The following is a 13334-nucleotide window of genomic DNA, read 5'->3' on the forward strand; positions in this document are numbered from 1 at the left end:
AGGAAGGCTAGACATTTCGCGGGCGGGGCCAGGGACGGGGGGAACGAGGAAATTTCGGGGGCAGAGGCGGGGGATGCACTCCCCGTCCTGTTTACCCCCGTTAACATCCCTAGTTGAATCCATTGCCATGATTCCTATCAAATTCGTCTATTCTTTCTTTTATTTTTTTATCAATTTTAATTAGACCTGACAATGGAACGAGTTTGGAGTGGACTAGCTTTGATCCAAACCCATTAAGCAATTTTAAAATGCTAGTCCATACCCGACCCATAACTCACAGTGTTTTGAATAATTAAACTCAGACCCTTATCCACTGGATCAACGGATTTTCAACCCTTTTACCCGAACTATTTACAATATTAAGATTAGGCTATGATTATGCATTATAACACATATAATTTCATAATTTTAGAAGTTTTCATATTTGCATAAATTATTATTTAGATTTTTAATTTGATATTTAATTTCAAGATAAGCGAATGAAAAAACATAAATTATGTAGGTATGTAGGAAAACCATTTAGACATATTTGAAGAAGCCGTGGGAATTGGATGAAATGGTGAAAACGTCTTGAAGTAAAAAAATACATAAATACATAAAAATAATACGGTTATACATTTAAAATTCATAATAATACATAAACATCTATACAAAAAACTTAAAAAATACATAAATACGTAAAAATATATAGAAATACATAATACATAAAATGTAACACCCGGTTTCTTATGTAAATAATTAGATAAAGATTAATAAATGAATCCTGACCTAAAAATCCATAATATTTAGTATAACGTTGGTTTTGGGAGCCAAAAGTTATAATTTGGATTATTCGTGAGTTAAAGTGTAAATTTGAAACTTATCTTGTAAATATTTAGGAAGGTATGGGCTCCGTGGTAATTATTAGGGCTTAATTTGGAAGAAAAAGAGAAGGGAAGACTGAATATGTCATAATTGAAAGTTGGGGGTTAAAAAGGTAAATTTTGGATTCGTTTTGTAAATATTTTAGAAGATGGGGGTCGTTTAGTAAAATCCGGACTTATTTTGCAAAGGTATTCAAGGGGCATGGTTGAAATGGTAATTTGTAGATTTCTTTTCAAAAGATTATGGATGGGAGGGGCTAGAAGTGTCAAAACGGTATGTAAGTTATATATATATATATATATATATATATATATATATATATATATATATATATATATATATATATATATATATATATATATATATATATATATACATGAAGTGTTCCTAACCCTAACCCTAATAACAACTAAGCCACCACCATATCTTCTCCACCCTTCCAGCCGTCACCTCTTCGCCACCACTAAAGGATCACCAGAGCACCACCCTGTTCCGTCGCCGACGAAGACGAAGATTCGATGAGACCGGGAAAAGCGTGGTACGTGGGTGCTATTGTTGTTCTTAGGTGGTTCGCACACTCCCGTCATGTCCCTTCTTCTGCTACCTAAGCCTACGCTCATCGCTGCCTTACTGTTGTCGCCTCCAACTATTACTCATCACCAAGAAGGTTGTGGCTGCGTTCCTTTGTCGGGTGTGGATTGTCGGTTCGCATCTGTTCATGGCAGTGTTGTGTGATTTATTTCACGTATAGGTGTGTGTGCTTTGCCTGTGTTGTGTTACTGCGTGATTGGAAGCCAAAAGGAATCACCGCTACCACCGTAAGGTGGTGGCTGTCATCGTAAAATCACCACTACCACCGCCTTATGCCACCAAATGGTTAGTTGGCTTCCCTTCTCGAGCAAAGAAGTGAAGATGTGCATGTTTTAGTTGGTGAGTGTGTGTGTATGGCTGAAGTTCTCGGAAATGGCATCACTGCCACTATAGGGTGGTGGCTACCGCCATCCACCACCACCGGGCACCACAAGGGTGGTTGTGTCTGTGTTTATGTTTTAGTGTGTATTTATTTTTAGGATTAAAGCTTTGTAAATTGTAACAAAAAATATGAATAATGGAAAGAAACTCAAAACCACCACCGGCCGCCATGTCGGGTGGTGGTGTGCCTCATTTGCATTGTGACTCGTTTGGGATGTTTGGACAAAGGGACTAAAACCCTAATAGGCCTAATAAAACCTAATGGGTCCAATGAAATCCTAATGGGCCCAATAAATCTCTAAATGGCCTAAAAGCCCAAACATGTGACTAATGGGCCTAATGAACCCTAATTGATCAAAAGACCTAACTATTGGGCCTATTGGGCTAATATGGGGTTGGAAAGCCTAATTAGGGTTTAGAAAACCCTAATATTAGATTTATGGGCTTGGACTTATCAGGACCCACATTTGGCCTTATGGTAAGACCTTATAAAGGTTTGGGACCAATTTGGAAAATTGGGCCATGTGTTGAGCTTTGACTCATAGTTAACTTTTGGGCCTTTGGATTGCGCCTTGGGCTTGAATCAAGCCCATATAGGGGTAAAGCAGTCTTTTACCCCAACATGGACTTATGGACATGTGTTGGAACCCAATTATTAATTGGGTGATGTTTGATATTGACAGTTTGAGAATCTGTCATCCAGCAGCTGGGATTAGGTCTACAAGACTTCAGTAGTGTGAGGTGAGTTACCTTCCAGTAGAAGTGGGTCTAAGGCCACAATGTCGGCCCACTAGTAGGAGTTGTTTGTTAGATGATTGTCTTTGTGATAATTATCTGGTATGTTGCTATCTATTATGTGATAGGAGGGGGTAGGTTAGACTCCAGTACCAGTCGAAAGGACCGAAGGGGTAGTTAGTACCCAATTACGTCAGACAGTTTATGATATATGTGTTATGTTATTATGTGGTAGTGGTAGGGGTGAAATAGTCCCCGGTTACCGATTGAAAGATACCGAAGGGGAGTTCAGCACCCAGATATACTAGGCAGTTACCGGTTGAAAGATACTGTCACACCCCCAAACCAGAACGGCGGAAACGTTCGGGGGCGGAGGACGTCATGTTCAATATCATAACAGTTCATAGAAAGGAAAGTACACACCACCATATATAATAAGTTGCTAAATGTTTACATAGTTGTATTCATTACATGTTAAAAATAAAGGTACATAAACTTCAATTAGAATGAAGTAATTAATGCCAGCGCGTTAATCCCAAAAGTTGAATCCCAACCTGCTTAGCGATTTCCTGAGAATACAAGTTATTTCAAAGAAAAAGTGTCAACAATTAAGTTGGTGAGTCCATAAGTTGTTTAGAAAAATTGGATGCCATTCCAAAATAGGTGTATGTTTTCCAGTAAACGTAGTGCTTCAACATGTAAAGAGTTGTGATTTGTGGTGTTGAAAATGAATGCATTAGTTCCAGAAAATCCCATATATGTTTATAAGTTGTAAATGATTGCACCGGAAAAATCCCTTCTTTTCCTATTTTGTTTGTATGCAGGAAACACTTTTATTTTTCCTCGCACATAATACCAGTCTCTAAGACCGAAAATTGTAAGAAACCACGTTTCTCGTAAATGTGTCATAGTTTTATATATAATAAAACTACGTGAAGATCGAACCGGTTGGATGAAGAATAGTTTTAATAACCACTCGTTCATCATAACTTAATATCATAATAATTGTATATCCGATGAGTTTTTATAACCATACTAAACATAATATGCCTGTAACGACGTTCTTCAGGCGTCGCATTGCTATGACAACTGTCACCCCAAAAGACGGACTGTAGCTAACAGTCAGGGTGCGGGATCATGACTTCCCGTATAGATCTATACACATTTGACACGTTCTCGTCGCGGGAGATTCTGGTTATAAACAGGCCTTACTGCAGTACTTTCTAATAAAGAAAAGTAAAGTTGGAAGATGTGCGCGCCTCATGGATTCTCAATTTAGTATATATTAACATGATAGTTTTGTATGCAAAGTTTAACCTTTCACACAATGATTTGATAAACCGAAATCATAAGTTTTTAGAATGTATAAAATGTTTTAACAACGAAGATCATTATACTCCTCGTATAAGTCTAATGCACGATAATAACCGTATGTTTACTTGTATTCCCCCCCCTAAAAGAGTTGTAAAAGTATTTAAAGATGTATTTAAAGTGTGTTAAAAAGGGGTATGAACTCACTTGACAACTTGAAGATAGCGAGATGGAAAAACGGTAGAGTTTCGTCTCGGGAAATGGATTTTTCCTCGGAAATCTCGGGATTTCTCGGGAGAAAATCGACCTTCAGATCTTGCACGAAGTGACCAGGGCTTCGTGGTAGTACGAGCACGGAAAATGAGGAAATACGCAAGAAAAATGAGAGAGAATGAGCCCCCTTTTCGGAAGCCTTCGCATGCCCTTTTATAGGGAGGCTGGTCAGCCTTGGTACGCGAGTCTGATGGGACGGGTTCCTGGGTTCGCGGGTCGGATGGGACGTGTCGCTGGCACGCGGGTCGGATGGGACGTGTCGCTGGCACGCGGGTCGGATGGGACGTGTCCCTGGGTTCGTGCACTTCGCATTTTCATTCTTACACCCTTCGCATCCCTTCGCATTTATCACCTTCGCATTTATCACCTTCGCATTTATCTCTTTAGAATTTCTACAATTTCATCATTTATGACTCCCATTTGCGAAGTTGAGTATTGATTTCCAAAAATGCGAAACTTCAGGGACAATATTTGAAATCTTATGTTTTCTTCCCCAATTCGCATTCTACTGTGAAATACTTCGCATCTTCATTCTTACACCCTTCGCATCCCTTCGCATTTATCACTTTCGCATTTATCACCTTCGCATTTATCACTTCGCATTTATCTCTTTAGAATTTCTACAATTTCATCATTTATGACTCCCATTTGCGAAGTTGAGTATTGATTTCCAAAAATGCGAAACTTCAGGGACAATATTTGAAATCTTCTGTTTTCTTCCCCAATTCGCATTCTACTGTGAAATACTTCGCATCTTCATTCTTACACCCTTCGCATCCCTTCGCATTTATCACTTTCGCATTTATCACCTTCGCATTTATCACCTTCGCATTTATCTCTTTAGAATTTCTACAATTTCATCATTTATGACTCCCATTTGCGAATATTAACCCAATTGACTTCAAATGATGTCCGACTTGAGCGTTCTTTTTATGTATGGTTACGGTTTGACGATATCTATGACTTTCATTTAGACACCTAAGGTCAAAAAGTGTTTTGTTGAAACTTTGCGTTTTTACGTAACTTCGTATTGCCGGTTTTTGTCGGGAAACTTAGAATGGTCATAACTTCTTCGTTATAACTCGGATTTTAGTGTTCTTTATATGTATGAAAACCTTGTTACAATATCTACCACTTAGTATACTTAATTATGGTTTTATAAAATTTTAAATTTTGACCTAATTTTTGCTGTTGTTACATTATCCCCTCGTTAGAGAGAATTTCGTCCCGAAATTCGCATTTTGACTGGGACTCCAATTTTTGCAGGCAGGCGTGAGTGCTTATGGTCCATTTGTTCCTCTTGTTCCTTTATGAATCTAGATCCTAATGTGTGTATTTCAGCGGACTTTCATTACTCCACCTATCACTTCGACCGATCGGGATCGTGCGGTTTTGGTTTTATTTACTTATGTTCTTCTAACTGTTAGCATATTCACTCGATGAATTAGGGCAGCTATGTTTTGAAATTCATGGTTGGATTCACTGCTAGTTTTTGAGCTTGGATTTGACTTGTTGTAAGCGTGGTATTTCTAAATGATATGTTGGGTGTTTTGTGGACTGTGAAATTAATACACCTTGTACCCTACAAGTAGTGCCTCCAGATCTTCAGAGCGATTATCATTGCTCCTGACTCAAGATCATGTGTTGTATAGTTAGCTCCCTGTGTCTTAAGTTGTTTTGAGGTATAGGTAGTGACCTTTCCTCTTGTATAAGAACAAAACCAATTCGTACTGATTATGAAGTCAAAACCTTGTGGTTGATTAGGTGACGTGAAGATCTAAACTAAAGTATGATTGCTCATGACCTAAGGAAAAATGGTAGGTACTTTTGTTCTATCTGACTTTCTTGTCCCAATCGACAGAAAGGATACGCATTGGGCTTCTAAGTTTACTCGCATGGCAGCATGATCACTCGTAGTCTTCTTAAGTAGTCTCCATCTTGAAGTTCATCTTAGAACTCATACCTGGTTCATCAATTTCAGTTTTGCGTATACGAGTCGTATATAATTAAGATTGAAAAGGTAGTCGAATAAATGATTCTTCTTTAAGCTCACATCCCAACGAGGAAAAGAAGTTAGAGTGGAATCATCAATTCTAAACCTGTAGAACCTTGATTATATACTACCCTTATGTATACATTCTTCAACAATAGATCAACCGTATGGGTCTTTGGATTGAACTTGACGTGTTGTACGAGTGGTACTTCGGGGCGGTTTGTTGAATTTTTCTTCGGAAAGGATGAGAAACAATAACTAAGAGGTACTCCTGGAAAAGTGATCTAGAAGATAGGGACGTACGTGTGAAGTTGTTTTCGCGTCGATCAAATGGAATCTGATTGTATGATAATGTCGGAATCATACAAAAACTTTATAGACATTAGAATTAAACATAAGACGTTTACAGACAAAACACAACCGTGCAACCACGAACAGAGTTACAGTACTTTAGGTTTACCACTAGACTATTGCTGCGAATAAGATATACTACAAAAGACAAGTATACGCAGCACGAGAATTCATTTACTGACAGGATCTCGCAAAAGGTAAGACTCTAGTTGCACTAGTCCTAGATAGTTTATACGTCTGTTACAACGAAACACCTTAATTATATTAACGTGGTTCTTGAGCAGGCTCTCCTGCAGCTGTGATTCTGAGAATCTTCCCGTCTGCGCCAGAGTTCTGCGTTATCGGGCAATCCTTCTGGAGGTGTCCAATTTCACCGCATTGGTGACATATATGGACAGTACCCATATTGGTGGTGGAAGTGAAACGTCGGGTAGGAGTTATGGGAACGTAGGTTCTTTCCTTTTTCGAGCAATCTCTTTTATAGTGCCCATACTCACCACAGTGATGGCAAGTCGGATTTCCATCGGCGTTGGGCGGGTTGTTGATCGGTTTTGATAGACTCTTGCGGTAACGTTTGGTGTGCCTCTTTTTGTTGCAGTTTGAGCACTGCTTCCCCCGACAAGGTCCAAAGTGGTGATAATTACATTTGATGCAATTTGGGAGGTTTCCAGCATATTTTCGGGCTGGGTTAGGGACAACTGGTGTTTCTGAAGGGACGGTAGTAGGAGGTATAGATACCGTAGTTGTGGAGGTCGTTACTCGTGGTTGTTTCTTGTTCGTCCCTTTACGCGATTTGTCCTTCATCCTATCCCAAAACTTTCGTTTGTTTCTCTTTGTCTTGGAAATTGGGGTGTCATGGTAGCTTGTCGTTCGCTGTGGTACTTGATTGTTACTTGGATTGGAACTGTTGTTACTAATCCCGCTACCATTCGCATTGTTAGCATGAAGGTGGGTCAGAAAAGCTGACACAGCAGCCGAGACTGCAGCTTGAACGGTAGTTGCATCGATCTGGAGGGTTGGTGCTTGGTTGATGGGTTGTTCGTTTTTCTTTGGCGACATGATTCTGTAACATAAAAGGGTAAAGATTTGTAAGCGATTCTGGTTGACCCTGATGTACTTAGATTGTTCATGTTAAGAGTACCACGATGTTCTCAAAAGTTTGACCTACATCTCTATGATGCAGTCCTAGTACAGAATGAGAGTATGTTCGCGAAGGTTTGACCTACATCCCTATGATGCAGTCCTAGTAATGAATAGAGGTAAGTTCGTAGAATGTTCTCAAGACGTTTGTTGTACAAGTTGAGGTATCGTGGGTTGGTGAATAACGAGATCCAACCACTGAAAGAGACTTGGAAGTGTCTCTTGAAATAAATTACCTTAGTCCAATGACTTGACTAAAGTATGATTCAGATAGACTCCAATGAAAGTAAGATAAAAGTACTTGTATGAGGAATGATGCCAAAAGTTAGCCGGCTGTCAATATTTTTGATATTCACGATGTTAAAGATTCGGGAAAATGACCTTGTAAAGGTCTTACATCATATCCATAGAAGATAGTTCCTGACAGCATAAAGACCTAGCTAAAGTACTTACGGAACAAGATAATTTCATAGAAAATGCCACATCGGGCATAAACAGAAGAACACGATTTCTTTTTATAAGGGAAATAAAGTAAAGCGTCCACTACGGCGACGGTCATCCCTCTGGTGAACTCTTAGTTCAACCAATTGACGTTCCATGTCAAGTAGGTGTCTTTCGCACACCATCTGGCGTACTTGGAGCTCTTAGCCTTCGGCTCGTGATCCAGCTAGTGTTTGCAACAGGATTTCATGGTTTCTCTCTGATCTCTCGTGGGCATCTTCTAGATGAATGGTGTGGAGGGTATGCATCCTCGCATCGGTGACAACTTCGGCAATCTGATGTTGGGCTGACCTGCCTTGAATCTCATTTTGGGCCACTCTGCGGACCAAGATTGGCAAGACTATATCTGCTAAGTCCTCATTGCTCAAGTCGTAAAAACTTCGGTCGCCATTAAATAGCATAGGCTGATCTTGTCCTTGGCTCTATGGTTCCAAGCATTCCACCGAATCAGGCGTCGGGCCATGAAGAGTCGGACGAGGGTTAGGAATTGGAAAGGGAGCTGCTCGGGGTAGGTTCTCAAACTCTAGTTCGGATTTAGCATCGTAAGAAAAGCCTTCATCACGGTGGTCATCCCATAGGATGATCGTTCTATGGTTCTTCTCCAAACCAACCAGCTATAACTTCATTCGAAAGATACTGGTTGTCAAGGGGATGGAGTCCAACTGTGATTTCTATGCGAGAATTTAGGGTAAGTGGAAAATTATTAGACAAACTATCTAGATAATTATGTAGAAAACCTTCATCAGTTACATCGCTATTTGTGAAGTGCATACCAGCTATGTGTAATCTAAATATGATAGACCTTCGAATAAGTAACCTTAATTCCAAATTCACACAGAATAGGGGTAAGGCAAAATTATCATAGATTCTAAGTCTATAACATCCTAATTACATGCAGCCTTAGTGTATCCACTTAGCAACTATCAATTTAGTAATGAAGATCCCGTTTTAATTCTCAAGTATAAAGTAATCATAGTAACACCAAAATACACCTATAGTATTTTTAAATTTATTGTTAGGTTCTATTGTTCTCTTTGTGGTAGGGTTGGTAAGGTTTTAGCATTGTTGCAACCACACACTTAAACTTAGGCACATGCTAGTCAACTCTCGGATAATATAGGCGATCAGGCTATATCTTCCCAGTTTTGACCATATGTCTCTAAGCCCACTTGTGTTGTCCAACAATCGTAATTCTTTTGTATTGTCCTAGTGACACTGATTTTAGTATGAATGCAGCACGTATACCTACTTAAATATTTTACTATTTAAAGTATAGACTCTTGGTCAGAGTATTTTTAATCCCTTATGTATTTATAGTTAGTATATCTTTTATGGGTTGATATACTTAATTCACTATAAACAATGCTCTGATACCAATCTGTCACACCCCCAAACCAGAACGGCGGAAACGTTCGGGGGCGGAGGACGTCATGTTCAATATCATAACAGTTCATAGAAAGGAAAGTACACACCACCATATATAATAAGTTGCTAAATGTTTACATAGTTGTATTCATTACATGTTAAAAATAAAGGTACATAAACTTCAATTAGAATGAAGTAATTAATGCCAGCGCGTTAATCCCAAAAGTTGAATCCCAACCTGCTTAGCGATTTCCTGAGAATACAAGTTATTTCAAAGAAAAAGTGTCAACAATTAAGTTGGTGAGTCCATAAGTTGTTTAGAAAAATTGGATGCCATTCCAAAATAGGTGTATGTTTTCCAGTAAACGTAGTGCTTCAACATGTAAAGAGTTGTGATTTGTGGTGTTGAAAATGAATGCATTAGTTCCAGAAAATCCCATATATGTTTATAAGTTGTAAATGATTGCACCGGAAAAATCCCTTCTTTTCCTATTTTGTTTGTATGCAGGAAACACTTTTATTTTTCCTCGCACATAATACCAGTCTCTAAGACCGAAAATTGTAAGAAACCACGTTTCTCGTAAATGTGTCATAGTTTTATATATAATAAAACTACGTGAAGATCGAACCGGTTGGATGAAGAATAGTTTTAATAACCACTCGTTCATCATAACTTAATATCATAATAATTGTATATCCGATGAGTTTTTATAACCATACTAAACATAATATGCCTGTAACGACGTTCTTCAGGCGTCGCATTGCTATGACAACTGTCACCCCAAAAGACGGACTGTAGCTAACAGTCAGGGTGCGGGATCATGACTTCCCGTATAGATCTATACACATTTGACACGTTCTCGTCGCGGGAGATTCTGGTTATAAACAGGCCTTACTGCAGTACTTTCTAATAAAGAAAAGTAAAGTTGGAAGATGTGCGCGCCTCATGGATTCTCAATTTAGTATATATTAACATGATAGTTTTGTATGCAAAGTTTAACCTTTCACACAATGATTTGATAAACCGAAATCATAAGTTTTTAGAATGTATAAAATGTTTTAACAACGAAGATCATTATACTCCTCGTATAAGTCTAATGCACGATAATAACCGTATGTTTACTTGTATTCCCCCCCCTAAAAGAGTTGTAAAAGTATTTAAAGATGTATTTAAAGTGTGTTAAAAAGGGGTATGAACTCACTTGACAACTTGAAGATAGCGAGATGGAAAAACGGTAGAGTTTCGTCTCGGGAAATGGATTTTTCCTCGGAAATCTCGGGATTTCTCGGGAGAAAATCGACCTTCAGATCTTGCACGAAGTGACCAGGGCTTCGTGGTAGTACGAGCACGGAAAATGAGGAAATACGCAAGAAAAATGAGAGAGAATGAGCCCCCTTTTCGGAAGCCTTCGCATGCCCTTTTATAGGGAGGCTGGTCAGCCTTGGTACGCGAGTCTGATGGGACGGGTTCCTGGGTTCGCGGGTCGGATGGGACGTGTCGCTGGCACGCGGGTCGGATGGGACGTGTCGCTGGCACGCGGGTCGGATGGGACGTGTCCCTGGGTTCGTGCACTTCGCATTTTCATTCTTACACCCTTCGCATCCCTTCGCATTTATCACCTTCGCATTTATCACCTTCGCATTTATCTCTTTAGAATTTCTACAATTTCATCATTTATGACTCCCATTTGCGAAGTTGAGTATTGATTTCCAAAAATGCGAAACTTCAGGGACAATATTTGAAATCTTATGTTTTCTTCCCCAATTCGCATTCTACTGTGAAATACTTCGCATCTTCATTCTTACACCCTTCGCATCCCTTCGCATTTATCACTTTCGCATTTATCACCTTCGCATTTATCACTTCGCATTTATCTCTTTAGAATTTCTACAATTTCATCATTTATGACTCCCATTTGCGAAGTTGAGTATTGATTTCCAAAAATGCGAAACTTCAGGGACAATATTTGAAATCTTCTGTTTTCTTCCCCAATTCGCATTCTACTGTGAAATACTTCGCATCTTCATTCTTACACCCTTCGCATCCCTTCGCATTTATCACTTTCGCATTTATCACCTTCGCATTTATCACCTTCGCATTTATCTCTTTAGAATTTCTACAATTTCATCATTTATGACTCCCATTTGCGAATATTAACCCAATTGACTTCAAATGATGTCCGACTTGAGCGTTCTTTTTATGTATGGTTACGGTTTGACGATATCTATGACTTTCATTTAGACACCTAAGGTCAAAAAGTGTTTTGTTGAAACTTTGCGTTTTTACGTAACTTCGTATTGCCGGTTTTTGTCGGGAAACTTAGAATGGTCATAACTTCTTCGTTATAACTCGGATTTTAGTGTTCTTTATATGTATGAAAACCTTGTTACAATATCTACCACTTAGTATACTTAATTATGGTTTTATAAAATTTTAAATTTTGACCTAATTTTTGCTGTTGTTACAGATACTGAAAGGGAGGCCAACACCCATATATACTAACCAATTACCGGTTGAAAGATACTGAAGGGGAGGTCAGCACTTAGATATGTTAGGCAGTTACCAGTTGAAAGATACCGAAGGGGAGACCAACACCCAAATATGTTAGGCATTATGTGTTCATATGGTATGTGGTATGACGGGGGAACTCACTAAGCTTTGTGCTTACAGTTTTCAGTATTGTTTCAGGTACTTCGTTTCCAACGAAAAAGGAGTCGGCTCGATCGCAGCGCATCACACCATGTTTTCCGCACACGAGATCTTTGGGATTACACTCTGATATGATTTTATGATACTATGTTTTGAATCATTGACACTTTGGTTTTGACATGAGATATTATTATGAATGTTTGTATACTGATGGTTTTATGTAATAACTTAATTAAAACGAAATTTTTGCCCTGTATTTTTGGGATGTTACATACAAAAATATATAAAAATATGTAAAATAATTAAAACACATATAAATACGTAAGAAATATGTTTATACATTTAAAATAAATAAAAATACATAAGCATCTATATAAAAAAACTTTAAAAAATACATAAATACGTAAAAATGCATACAAATAAACAATACATAAAAAAATAACACTTAAGAATATATAAAAAAATGTAAAATATTTAAAAATACAAAGAAATTGTAACATTCATAAAATTCTTGAAAATTTTAAACTTTTTAAACAACCCAAAAAAACCATCATTGTTTACAAACTATTTTCAAAATAAGTATTACATCAGAGAAGTCCCAAAATCATAACTAAAATAAACATGAGGAGGTGCACGATCACGCCTTCGCCTTGTTGTAATCCCCTGAGGTACCTGAAACCAAGGTTCTAAATAACGTAAGGCGTGACTTGGCGGCAATGTCAAGCCTCAAGCTTTTCCGAGCCTTGGCGAACCACGTCATTTGTAAGGCGTGACTTAAGGCGACAATTTTGTATATAATTCATATTTTTATATGTATTTTTAACTATTATTTATTTTTATACACATATATAAGTCAAGGCGGCGTTTTGGTAAAGCTTGGCGGCGCATACAAGCCTTGGATCCATGGCGCGCCATGGCAGAGCCTTGGCGAGCTTTTTAGAACATTGCCTGAAACACAATCCATAACTGTAAGCTCAAAGTTTAGTGAGTTCCCCCAAAATACCTATACATAAAAAATAAGGCAAATATAATAACATGTTATGGTACCACAACTTAACATACTAGATTACTCCTGAGCCCACAACATAAGTCTGGCTTGCCCTCGACCCACAACTTATATCTGGCTTGCTCCCTGGCCTGATCAGTCCTTAGACTGAACACCGCTAAGCTCTCAGTACG

At 38.5% G+C, this 13334-nt stretch overlaps 2 long non-coding RNA genes across 2 annotated transcripts; both read right to left on the reverse strand.

Moving 5' to 3' along the window:
- Window positions 1-2977: 2977 nt before the first annotated feature.
- LOC145033472 (uncharacterized) lies at window positions 2978-4363 on the reverse strand. The gene is made up of 2 exons (XR_013677573.1): window positions 4090-4363; window positions 2978-3140 (listed from the first exon to the last, which is right to left on the reverse strand). It is a non-coding gene; the product is annotated as an uncharacterized LOC145033472 (long non-coding RNA).
- Window positions 4364-9595: 5232 nt separating this feature from the next.
- LOC145033473 (uncharacterized) lies at window positions 9596-10981 on the reverse strand. The gene is made up of 2 exons (XR_013677574.1): window positions 10708-10981; window positions 9596-9758 (listed from the first exon to the last, which is right to left on the reverse strand). It is a non-coding gene; the product is annotated as an uncharacterized LOC145033473 (long non-coding RNA).
- Between the last annotated feature and the right edge of the window lie 2353 nt (window positions 10982-13334).

Source organism: Lactuca saligna, chromosome 3 (genome assembly GCF_052625555.1).
Source record: "Lactuca saligna cultivar CGN05327 chromosome 3, ASM5262555v1, whole genome shotgun sequence".
In the NCBI taxonomy this organism is placed as follows: Eukaryota; Viridiplantae; Streptophyta; class Magnoliopsida; order Asterales; family Asteraceae; genus Lactuca; species Lactuca saligna.